The 12,224-nt window shown below is 47.4% G+C and overlaps 3 non-coding genes and 1 pseudogene across 3 annotated transcripts; all 4 read right to left on the bottom strand.

The window, feature by feature from the left end:
- Nucleotides 1-3,015: 3,015 nt before the first annotated feature.
- LOC138773258 (U2 spliceosomal RNA) lies at nucleotides 3,016-3,206 on the bottom strand. The gene has a single exon (XR_011359967.1). It is a non-coding gene; the product is annotated as a U2 spliceosomal RNA (small nuclear RNA).
- Nucleotides 3,207-4,141: 935 nt separating this feature from the next.
- On the bottom strand, nucleotides 4,142-4,332 carry LOC138773257 (U2 spliceosomal RNA). The gene has a single exon (XR_011359966.1). It is a non-coding gene; the product is annotated as a U2 spliceosomal RNA (small nuclear RNA).
- A 931-nt stretch (nucleotides 4,333-5,263) lies between these two features.
- Nucleotides 5,264-5,480, bottom strand: LOC138773566 (U2 spliceosomal RNA; annotated as a pseudogene).
- Nucleotides 5,481-11,642: 6,162 nt separating this feature from the next.
- Nucleotides 11,643-11,833, bottom strand: LOC138773256 (U2 spliceosomal RNA). The gene has a single exon (XR_011359965.1). It is a non-coding gene; the product is annotated as a U2 spliceosomal RNA (small nuclear RNA).
- Nucleotides 11,834-12,224: the final 391 nt, after the last annotated feature.

The raw sequence follows: 12,224 nt of genomic DNA, 5'->3' as shown, positions 1-12,224 counted from the left end.
TTTCGTTTTTATCCGGAGAACCATAAAAATTTAAAAACTGCCATTTAATACCATTGATAAAAGCTTTTACAAGTAAAATTCTGCCTGGTAAAATTTCATTAAAAGTATCAATTAAAACGTTCCCTTTAAAAAGTATGGCGACCCCTGCTGATCTGGATTCGTTAGATCCAGACCAGATTGACGGACCGTGCACCCAGTCGTCTTCATATTTCTTATACGTCAAGCAATGCGGGATGCTGCACTCCTGCAGGAAGAAGACGGAAGCAGCAAAAACCGTCAAGTAATTAAAAAGGGCAACCCTTCTCACCTTCGACTGTACGCTCCTTACATTAAGGGAGAGACCGGACAACTCAGCCATTGGAGAGAGTAAAAGATGACAATCCCGTGGCTGAACTTACAACTCTCCGGCTACCCCAGAGACCCCACTCGAACTCTCATATCCCCCCACATCCGACTCAACTGTACACATGGAGGATGCCGGGGATGAACTTCCATCGCTCAAGTGACCCCCCGACAGCACAGTAGGGACCAGAGTGTCACCCCAAACTGAACACACAGGCAGTACCGCTTGCTGGGCTCCCGACTCAATCCCTTCCACCATTCCCTCTGCAGAGGTAGGATGTTCGCTCAGAATGGTTTCTGGGATCTCAGAGATGGTGACCCCTGAAACCCCCTCCTGGCAGAGAGGGGGCGGGGTACCCCGGGAAGGGGCCTTTGGAGGAGCGTCACGTGGTTTCCCCACTGCCATGAGTACTTCCATCGGCTCCTCCTGCACCACCTCCGAGTAGAGCCGGGACCCGGAGCCCTTTCGCCTCTTTACTGCGGCCTCGCCCCCCGGGGTCCTCGCACTCTGGCACAGCCTCTACCGCAGGCTGTTGGGCCAGAGAGCCGTCGCCAGTCGGCACACCTTCCCCCCCAGTCTCCTGGGGAGGGGCCTCCTTCCGGCCACCAGCTCTCCTTTTCCCCATCCTCTGTGCTTTTGGGTCTTCTGATGGTCTCTCAAGGGGGGTCACGGATACGTCCATCCCATCTCCTTTTTCCAGCTCTTGTGGGGGGACACTCTGGGTCTCCGGTTGCCTAGGCTGGTGTCCCGGTCTGGGTTTGGGTTGCCCTGGCTGCTCCGTCTTTCTCGGTCTGTGGGGACAATTTACGTATATGTGACCGAGATTGTGGCAAAAGTTGCACCTAGCACCCTGACGGCATTCTTGTGTCTCATGTTCGGTGCTGCCACATTTCTTACATGTGCTGTCACAATTTTCTCTTGTGTGCCCATATTTGTGACATGCCCTGCAGAAGTCAGGCATTCCCGCAAAGTAGAGGTCGCCACACATGTTATTTAATTTAAAACGTGCTGGTGGTAATTTCACTCCCCCTACGAAGTTGGGGTCATTAATGCACGTAACTAAAAACCGCCATTTTGAGGTCCAAATGCCAAACTCGTTCATAATCTTCCCCTGACACTTCACGCTTTTAAAGTAGGCTGCCAGGAAGGCTTCCACGTCTTTTAGACTAGCGAAAGGGGAATACATCTTAATCACCACGAGTTTGGTAATGTCGAGGACGTGCTCAATGATCCGGACCCCCTCAAGCTTCGGATGTTCCTTCTCGGGAATACTTAAAACAAAGTCACGAAAAATTCCCGTTTCAGTAAATGATACGTCGTAAATCCTCCGCTTGGGGTAATCCTGGATCGCCAAAATCTCTCGTTTCTGGATGTTAAAAACACCCATGAGCACGTCCTCTACCACGAATTTGAGACCTCGAGTATCTGCCGTATCGCCTGTGAGAATGACACGCACAGTATTCTTTATCCGGGCATAGGCCGGTACTGAACCAGGATCCGCATCCATGGTTCAAAAATTGCTCCGCTCCGCTCCGCTCCGCTCCGCTCCGTTCCGCCCTCCCTTGATCCGAAGATCGCAGGAGGCGATCGCAACCCGTTGTCTGGGGACTAAGCCGCCTGCCTATAGCAGCAAGGAGACAATCCTCCAAGGCCGACAGGACGGGTACCCCAGACACCTTCCGACCAGATCTCCTGTAGAAACTACACTTGATCTTAGCCAAAAGGCCGAGAAGCGATGGCCACAACGGTTTCCCGAAAACTCCCCTTCTCGGACACCACGTCCTTCTTGTTAAGGCGAAGCCAGACATACATACATACCCTATTATGCGCTCCACCCTCTCAGATGGCGGACCGGACGTGCTTTCACACTGCATCTCCTATTGCCTAGCACTGCCTCTGTCTTCCTTTCTGCTCTCAAATCTGAATAGCTCCACCCCCCAATCACACTGCGTCTGCTTCCACCTGATGGATGGCAGACATACACGTCTCTGTCTCTGTCTCCGTCTCTGTCTGGCATACATGACATGCAGCTAGCTCTTTGGCTGGCTGTCTCTGTAGCTGGCTGGCTGTCTCTGTGGCTGGCTGCCTAGCTGGCTAGCTTATTATTAGTACCTACCTACCTACCTACCTACCTATCTATCTATCTATCTATCTATCTATCTATCTATCTATCTTATCTAATGTATCTAATCTATCTATCAAAGAACATGGAGGGTGAATTCTCCCAGCTGGAGCCGTAGGCAGGCAGCATCAGCAGGATACATCGGCCATCGGCCACCAGGAAATACAAAGGAAACGGTTTAATAAACGGCACCTACCTTTCCACCTACCTGCTCGGTCGCTTGACCGGCTGCAACTGAGCTGCTTGTTGTGCTGGCAGCTGTGTATAGCAGCAAAGCCTTGATGACATCACGTCCCGCGATGACATCACCAGCACTGGCCCGGCAGCCAAGTTGTAAACAAGTCTGGCAGTTGGTTGCCATGGCAACAGAGGCCAGCAAGTCTTGGACAAACAAACTTTTCGTAGCCACACTCGGGGGCTAATTTTTCGGGGTCGGTCCACCTGCGCACAACACACTCGAGGGAGGGATGTTTCTTGCAACACAGTAGTTTCAGGTGCAGCCGGCTTGTTTCCTTCTTCATTCTTTTGCTCTGTTTTTTGCAAACTCATTAGGGGGTGCACTGAACCTGGAGGCACTGCAATACCAGGTCAATGCCTGGAGAGGACAGAGCAAGCTCTTTTTCCATCTCCCTGTTCTAAAAATCCATTTAATATATGGTCCCCAGATAGGGGACGTATCAGATATTAAACTGATAAGAACAGATACTACACTTGATCTTAGCCAAAAGGCCGAGAAGCGATGGCCACAACGGTTTCCCGAAAACTCCCCTTCTCGGACACCACGTCCTTCTTGTTAAGGCGAAGCCAGACATACATACATACCCTATTATGCGCTCCACCCTCTCAGATGGCGGACCGGACGTGCTTTCACACTGCATCTCCTATTGCCTAGCACTGCCTCTGTCTTCCTTTCTGCTCTCAAATCTGAATAGCTCCACCCCCCAATCACACTGCGTCTGCTTCCACCTGATGGATGGCAGACATACACGTCTCTGTCTCTGTCTCCGTCTCTGTCTGGCATACATGACATGCAGCTAGCTCTTTGGCTGGCTGTCTCTGTAGCTGGCTGGCTGTCTCTGTGGCTGGCTGCCTAGCTGGCTAGCTTATTATTAGTACCTACCTACCTACCTACCTACCTACCTACCTACCTATCTATCTATCTATCTATCTATCTATCTTATCTAATGTATCTAATCTATCTATCAAAGAACATGGAGGGTGAATTCTCCCAGCTGGAGCCGTAGGCAGGCAGCATCAGCAGGATACATCGGCCATCGGCCACCAGGAAATACAAAGGAAACGGTTTAATAAACGGCACCTACCTTTCCACCTACCTGCTCGGTCGCTTGACCGGCTGCAACTGAGCTGCTTGTTGTGCTGGCAGCTGTGTATAGCAGCAAAGCCTTGATGACATCACGTCCCGCGATGACATCACCAGCACTGGCCCGGCAGCCAAGTTGTAAACAAGTCTGGCAGTTGGTTGCCATGGCAACAGAGGCCAGCAAGTCTTGGACAAACAAACTTTTCGTAGCCACACTCGGGGGCTAATTTTTCGGGGTCGGTCCACCTGCGCACAACACACTCGAGGGAGGGATGTTTCTTGCAACACAGTAGTTTCAGGTGCAGCCGGCTTGTTTCCTTCTTCATTCTTTTGCTCTGTTTTTTGCAAACTCATTAGGGGGTGCACTGAACCTGGAGGCACTGCAATACCAGGTCAATGCCTGGAGAGGACAGAGCAAGCTCTTTTTCCATCTCCCTGTTCTAAAAATCCATTTAATATATGGTCCCCAGATAGGGGACGTATCAGATATTAAACTGATAAGAACAGATACTACACTTGATCTTAGCCAAAAGGCCGAGAAGCGATGGCCACAACGGTTTCCCGAAAACTCCCCTTCTCGGACACCACGTCCTTCTTGTTAAGGCGAAGCCAGACATACATACATACCCTATTATGCGCTCCACCCTCTCAGATGGCGGACCGGACGTGCTTTCACACTGCATCTCCTATTGCCTAGCACTGCCTCTGTCTTCCTTTCTGCTCTCAAATCTGAATAGCTCCACCCCCCAATCACACTGCGTCTGCTTCCACCTGATGGATGGCAGACATACACGTCTCTGTCTCTGTCTCCGTCTCTGTCTGGCATACATGACATGCAGCTAGCTCTTTGGCTGGCTGTCTCTGTAGCTGGCTGGCTGTCTCTGTGGCTGGCTGCCTAGCTGGCTAGCTTATTATTAGTACCTACCTACCTACCTACCTACCTACCTACCTATCTATCTATCTATCTATCTATCTATCTTATCTAATGTATCTAATCTATCTATCAAAGAACATGGAGGGTGAATTCTCCCAGCTGGAGCCGTAGGCAGGCAGCATCAGCAGGATACATCGGCCATCGGCCACCAGGAAATACAAAGGAAACGGTTTAATAAACGGCACCTACCTTTCCACCTACCTGCTCGGTCGCTTGACCGGCTGCAACTGAGCTGCTTGTTGTGCTGGCAGCTGTGTATAGCAGCAAAGCCTTGATGACATCACGTCCCGCGATGACATCACCAGCACTGGCCCGGCAGCCAAGTTGTAAACAAGTCTGGCAGTTGGTTGCCATGGCAACAGAGGCCAGCAAGTCTTGGACAAACAAACTTTTCGTAGCCACACTCGGGGGCTAATTTTTCGGGGTCGGTCCACCTGCGCACAACACACTCGAGGGAGGGATGTTTCTTGCAACACAGTAGTTTCAGGTGCAGCCGGCTTGTTTCCTTCTTCATTCTTTTGCTCTGTTTTTTGCAAACTCATTAGGGGGTGCACTGAACCTGGAGGCACTGCAATACCAGGTCAATGCCTGGAGAGGACAGAGCAAGCTCTTTTTCCATCTCCCTGTTCTAAAAATCCATTTAATATATGGTCCCCAGATAGGGGACGTATCAGATATTAAACTGATAAGAACAGATTTTTTTTTTTAAGTTGGCTACCCCTTAAGATGGGGGCCTTCTTTATTTAGGTCAACAAGATATTACAAAACAAAATATTTTACAAGGATAAAAAAGCATAAATACAATTTTCTCAATAAAATACAATTTTTCCAATAAAATACATTGTTTTGCATAAAATCACATCATTCACGTTAAAAGGGACTTGGTGGACTTATATAATAGCGCTCCATTCACTTAAAAACCATTTTCTCGCTAAAACAGGGAAATGTTTTCTGTCCAGTAAAAAATAGTAATACATTTCATTAAAACAGATGGCTAAAATGTCCTTCACAGATAAAATCTCATGTTTATATAATAAAATGTTCCTGGCCTTCCACAGAGCTGCCTTCACACAGTTTATAGTCTTCCATGCCATGATTTCTTGAGTCCTTGTTGGGCATTCCAAGCAACCATAAAAGACAGCAGCGTGATTCAGTTCTTTTATTTCAGTAATTCTTTTTATCAGAGGGGATATTTTAGTCCATACGTGTTGCGTGTAAAAACAAGTCCAAAACAGATGGTGCACGGTCTCTGCTTCCTGGCAGCCTCCCCTCGGACAGATCGCTGAGTTGGTTAAACCTCTTCGGTGCTGGAATGCCCGGCATGGAAGACACTCGTGGATGCAGCTCCAGGCCAGGTCCTTCTGTGGATTAAAAATATAATTAGCATTGGCCATTTCCCATATTTTCTTACATTTTTCTTCATTAAAATTTTTAATAGGAGCAATAAAACCACTTTCCTTTACAGTTTTTAAAATCTTCTTACTATTTGACAAGTTTTGAGCGCTTTTCCCTTTAAAACCATAAAAACTAACTGTTGTCTCTAAAACCTTATAATGTTTGGGTAGATTAAAAGCGTATGGGGAAGTTAAAATGGTGGAAAACCACCCGTTTCTCCTCATAAAATACCCAGTGTTAAAACGAACAAAATAAGACCAGTAGTTTTCTTTGGACAGGGAGTTAAGACACATACTAAAAAACTTGATTAAAAGGAAGGCTTTAAAATCAGGAAAGTCCTTACCACCCATCTTCTTTGGTTTACTTACAATCTCTCTTTTTAATTTTTCCATCCTAGAGCTCCATAAAAAAGTAAAACAGGCTTTGGTTATTTTTTTAAGAACAACTTCTGGAGGGGGAAACACCATACTTAAATATAATAAAATAGGTAAAATCACCATCTTGGTAATTAAAACCCTCCCCTCCATTGTCAGTTTTCTCATGTTCCACATACATAGCTTCTGGTTTACTTTTTGTGCCACCAAGTCCCAACTACTAAAACCATTGTTTGACTCATTAAAGGAGACACCTAAAATCTGTACAGATTCGGACACCGGAACAGGAATGTCAATTAAAACCATTCCATTTATGTTTAAAATACTGCTTTTGTTAAAATTGACTTTAAAACCGGAGGCACAAGAAAAATACTGGATCTGTTTCAAGGTTTTTTGAAGCGATGGGGTGTCCCTGCAAAGCACCGTGACATCGTCCATGTACCCCACTGCCTTAGCCTCGAGCCCCCCCCCTCCCGGCAGGGGGACTCCGTGTATCTGTTTGTCCTTTCGTATGGCACACATTAGAGGCTCTAGGGCACAAATAAAAAGCAGTGGGGACAAGGGACACCCCTGCTTCACTCCGGATTTTAAAAAAATGTTCCGTGTCTTAAAACCATTTACTAAAACTTTACTTGTACAGTCTTGATAAAATGCTTTAAGAGACAATAAAAAACCCTCGGGTATACCCATTTTCTCTAAAACCTTAAAAAGATAAAAATGCGATACCCTGTCGAATGCCTTCTCAAAGTCTATCGATAAAACGGCAAGTTGTCCTTTCCTTGACTGGGTATCGCTTATCACATCCTTAATAAGGTTGAGATTGTCCCAGATGCTTCTCCCGGGTACCCCACAGACCTGATTGGAATGCACTATCTTGTCGATCATGGCCTTCAGACGGTTTGCACATAATTTGGCCATGATCTTATAATCACAATTCAGAAGGGTGATTGGTCTCCAATTCCTCAGACTCGACCTGTCTCCCTTCTTGAAGAGGAGGGAGACATCACCCTTCTTCCACGACCCCGGGAGAGCTTTGGACTTAAAAACTTCTGTTAAAAGATTAAAAAGGTCATCCTTTAAAATCCCATAAAAAGTCACATAAAATTCTATGGGTATACCGTCGGGGCCAGGTACCTTACCTGTCTTAAAACTTTTAACCGTCTCTAAAACCTCCTGCTCCGTGATATCCTGTAATAAAAAAGACTGGGAGACAGGGTCTAAAACATTGGTGATCTCCTTCAATGAGTCATTTAAAAAACATTCATCAATGTTTTTTGTATTAAAAAGATCCGCATAAAAGTCATACACTTTTTTTAAAATCCCCTGTACATCGTTTTCACCATCAATGTTATCAATTAAAACTTTCTTTTCCGTGATTTTCTTAAAAAAGTACCTGGAGCAGGTCTCGTTCTCTTCTAGGTGTTTTATTTTTGAACGGAATATTAACTCTTTCCCTTTCTGCTCCAGGCACTGAGAGATCTCTTTTCTTATGTCAATAATTTCTTTTTCTACTTCAATACCGTGATCTCTAAATTTGTACAGGGTTTGCAGACGAGTATTTAAAAGGTTAAAAAAGGCACGTTTCTCCTTAGCTTTCGAAATCCCAACCTTTATAAAAAAATCTTTTATGTTTAATTTCATTTTTTCCCACCAGGCACTGATGGGAATGTTGGGATTTCTTACTCGCCTGCAATCCTTATAAAAAGTGATAAAATCAGATAAAACCTGCGGATCTTCTAAAAGGGACACGTTTAATTTCCAGGCATTCTTACCAGTTCTCCTGTTAAAATCGCTTTTCGCTTTAAAAAACAATAGTTTGTGATCTGAAAAGATATTCGTAAAAAGATCACATTTAAAAGGCAGTACTTGATAAGAGCAGAAAATAAAATCAATTCTAGATTTACAGTTAGCGTTACCCCATGTAACGCCGGCTTCCTCTGGTACATTCGTATTACATTTCTTAAAAACATCAGTGAGTTTAAAATCTAAAACAATATTTTTAAGCATAGAAGACGTCTTATCATAGTTTCTACTCACTGATGTTGAAAGCCGGCGTTCCCCCTTTAAAATACAGTTAAAATCACCTGCTAAAACAAGAGGGTCAGAATCATTAATAAAAAGAGGTAAAACTTCTAGCATCCTAGCTCTTTCGTTTTTATCCGGAGAACCATAAAAATTTAAAAACTGCCATTTAATACCATTGATAAAAGCTTTTACAAGTAAAATTCTGCCTGGTAAAATTTCATTAAAAGTATCAATTAAAACGTTCCCTTTAAAAAGTATGGCGACCCCTGCTGATCTGGATTCGTTAGATCCAGACCAGATTGACGGACCGTGCACCCAGTCGTCTTCATATTTCTTATACGTCAAGCAATGCGGGATGCTGCACTCCTGCAGGAAGAAGACGGAAGCAGCAAAAACCGTCAAGTAATTAAAAAGGGCAACCCTTCTCACCTTCGACTGTACGCTCCTTACATTAAGGGAGAGACCGGACAACTCAGCCATTGGAGAGAGTAAAAGATGACAATCCCGTGGCTGAACTTACAACTCTCCGGCTACCCCAGAGACCCCACTCGAACTCTCATATCCCCCCACATCCGACTCAACTGTACACATGGAGGATGCCGGGGATGAACTTCCATCGCTCAAGTGACCCCCCGACAGCACAGTAGGGACCAGAGTGTCACCCCAAACTGAACACACAGGCAGTACCGCTTGCTGGGCTCCCGACTCAATCCCTTCCACCATTCCCTCTGCAGAGGTAGGATGTTCGCTCAGAATGGTTTCTGGGATCTCAGAGATGGTGACCCCTGAAACCCCCTCCTGGCAGAGAGGGGGCGGGGTACCCCGGGAAGGGGCCTTTGGAGGAGCGTCACGTGGTTTCCCCACTGCCATGAGTACTTCCATCGGCTCCTCCTGCACCACCTCCGAGTAGAGCCGGGACCCGGAGCCCTTTCGCCTCTTTACTGCGGCCTCGCCCCCGGGGTCCTCGCACTCTGGCACAGCCTCTACCGCAGGCTGTTGGGCCAGAGAGCCGGCGCCAGTCGGCACACCTTCCCCCCCAGTCTCCTGGGGAGGGGCCTCCTTCCGGCCACCAGCTCTCCTTTTCCCCATCCTCTGTGCTTTTGGGTCTTCTGATGGTCTCTCAAGGGGGGTCACGGATACGTCCATCCCATCTCCTTTTTCCAGCTCTTGTGGGGGGACACTCTGGGTCTCCGGTTGCCTAGGCTGGTGTCCCGGTCTGGGTTTGGGTTGCCCTGGCTGCTCCGTCTTTCTCGGTCTGTGGGGACAATTTACGTATATGTGACCGAGATTGTGGCAAAAGTTGCACCTAGCACCCTGACGGCATTCTTGTGTCTCATGTTCGGTGCTGCCACATTTCTTACATGTGCTGTCACAATTTTCTCTTGTGTGCCCATATTTGTGACATGCCCTGCAGAAGTCAGGCATTCCCGCAAAGTAGAGGTCGCCACACATGTTATTTAATTTAAAACGTGCTGGTGGTAATTTCACTCCCCCTACGAAGTTGGGGTCATTAATGCACGTAACTAAAAACCGCCATTTTGAGGTCCAAATGCCAAACTCGTTCATAATCTTCCCCTGACACTTCACGCTTTTAAAGTAGGCTGCCAGGAAGGCTTCCACGTCTTTTAGACTAGCGAAAGGGGAATACATCTTAATCACCACGAGTTTGGTAATGTCGAGGACGTGCTCAATGATCCGGACCCCCTCAAGCTTCGGATGTTCCTTCTCGGGAATACTTAAAACAAAGTCACGAAAAATTCCCGTTTCAGTAAATGATACGTCGTAAATCCTCCGCTTGGGGTAATCCTGGATCGCCAAAATCTCTCGTTTCTGGATGTTAAAAACACCCATGAGCACGTCCTCTACCACGAATTTGAGACCTCGAGTATCTGCCGTATCGCCTGTGAGAATGACACGCACAGTATTCTTTATCCGGGCATAGGCCGGTACTGAACCAGGATCCGCATCCATGGTTCAAAAATTGCTCCGCTCCGCTCCGCTCCGCTCCGCTCCGTTCCGCCCTCCCTTGATCCGAAGATCGCAGGAGGCGATCGCAACCCGTTGTCTGGGGACTAAGCCGCCTGCCTATAGCAGCAAGGAGACAATCCTCCAAGGCCGACAGGACGGGTACCCCAGACACCTTCTGACCAGATCTCCTGTAGAAACTACACTTGATCTTAGCCAAAAGGCCGAGAAGCGATGGCCACAACGGTTTCCCGAAAACTCCCCTTCTCGGACACCACGTCCTTCTTGTTAAGGCGAAGCCAGACATACATACATACCCTATTATGCGCTCCACCCTCTCAGATGGCGGACCGGACGTGCTTTCACACTGCATCTCCTATTGCCTAGCACTGCCTCTGTCTTCCTTTCTGCTCTCAAATCTGAATAGCTCCACCCCCCAATCACACTGCGTCTGCTTCCACCTGATGGATGGCAGACATACACGTCTCTGTCTCTGTCTCCGTCTCTGTCTGGCATACATGACATGCAGCTAGCTCTTTGGCTGGCTGTCTCTGTAGCTGGCTGGCTGTCTCTGTGGCTGGCTGCCTAGCTGGCTAGCTTATTATTAGTACCTACCTACCTACCTACCTACCTACCTATCTATCTATCTATCTATCTATCTATCTTATCTAATGTATCTAATCTATCTATCAAAGAACATGGAGGGTGAATTCTCCCAGCTGGAGCCGTAGGCAGGCAGCATCAGCAGGATACATCGGCCATCGGCCACCAGGAAATACAAAGGAAACGGTTTAATAAACGGCACCTACCTTTCCACCTACCTGCTCGGTCGCTTGACCGGCTGCAACTGAGCTGCTTGTTGTGCTGGCAGCTGTGTATAGCAGCAAAGCCTTGATGACATCACGTCCCGCGATGACATCACCAGCACTGGCCCGGCAGCCAAGTTGTAAACAAGTCTGGCAGTTGGTTGCCATGGCAACAGAGGCCAGCAAGTCTTGGACAAACAAACTTTTCGTAGCCACACTCGGGGGCTAATTTTTCGGGGTCGGTCCACCTGCGCACAACACACTCGAGGGAGGGATGTTTCTTGCAACACAGTAGTTTCAGGTGCAGCCGGCTTGTTTCCTTCTTCATTCTTTTGCTCTGTTTTTTGCAAACTCATTAGGGGGTGCACTGAACCTGGAGGCACTGCAATACCAGGTCAATGCCTGGAGAGGACAGAGCAAGCTCTTTTTCCATCTCCCTGTTCTAAAAATCCATTTAATATATGGTCCCCAGATAGGGGACGTATCAGATATTAAACTGATAAGAACAGATACTACACTTGATCTTAGCCAAAAGGCCGAGAAGCGATGGCCACAACGGTTTCCCGAAAACTCCCCTTCTCGGACACCACGTCCTTCTTGTTAAGGCGAAGCCAGACATACATACATACCCTATTATGCGCTCCACCCTCTCAGATGGCGGACCGGACGTGCTTTCACACTGCATCTCCTATTGCCTAGCACTGCCTCTGTCTTCCTTTCTGCTCTCAAATCTGAATAGCTCCACCCCCCAATCACACTGCGTCTGCTTCCACCTGATGGATGGCAGACATACACGTCTCTGTCTCTGTCTCCGTCTCTGTCTGGCATACATGACATGCAGCTAGCTCTTTGGCTGGCTGTCTCTGTAGCTGGCTGGCTGTCTCTGTGGCTGGCTGCCTAGCTGGCTAGCTTATTATTAGTACCTACCTACCTACCTAC

Source organism: Dendropsophus ebraccatus, chromosome 14 (assembly GCF_027789765.1).
Source record: "Dendropsophus ebraccatus isolate aDenEbr1 chromosome 14, aDenEbr1.pat, whole genome shotgun sequence".
NCBI lineage: Eukaryota > Metazoa > Chordata > Amphibia > Anura > Hylidae > Dendropsophus > Dendropsophus ebraccatus.
The sequence above is the reverse complement of the archived record's forward strand: the minus strand, read 5'-3'. Positions and strand labels throughout refer to the sequence as shown.